Source organism: Monopterus albus, unplaced genomic scaffold, assembly GCF_001952655.1.
Source record: "Monopterus albus unplaced genomic scaffold, M_albus_1.0 scaffold14.1, whole genome shotgun sequence".
NCBI classification, from domain to species: domain Eukaryota; kingdom Metazoa; phylum Chordata; class Actinopteri; order Synbranchiformes; family Synbranchidae; genus Monopterus; species Monopterus albus.
In genome coordinates this window covers 3,127,874-3,128,371 of record NW_018127894.1, presented here as the reverse complement: position 1 = coordinate 3,128,371, position 498 = coordinate 3,127,874, and positions in this window count along the sequence as shown.

Genomic DNA, 498 nt, shown 5'->3' with positions numbered 1-498 from the left:
AAAGAATGAATAATCAAATTAAGGACTAGAAAGTCCAAAATGTGAATTTGTGTAGCAGAACTTTCTTTCTGATGCCATTAATTTCACAAGCCTTTAAATTTCTCCTGTGGCATTTGTGACTCCAAGGTTTTGAACCACTTCATGCATAACTATATGAAAGTAGCTTCACAATCTATTAATGCCATATGTGAGTCACTGAAGCCATTTATCTACATGGCAAGTCCTTTTACTTTAGTTATTTTAGGTAAATCACTGTACTTTAAATTGTTGTATTGGTGCATTTTCTTGCCTTATAAAGTGGCAAATGGCACCAATTAATCTGTACTCATGCAGGGGTACAAAATGATGGAAAGCCCCATTTAATCTTATCATAAATGCAGTGGAGGTCTAACAAAGACTGATGATGAATGCAGTGGCTGAGGGGACAATAGGGTTTCACTGAAGCTGTCGTTCCTCAGCTCGCCACACGACGGCAGGCGGGAGGCCCACCCCCCCTTG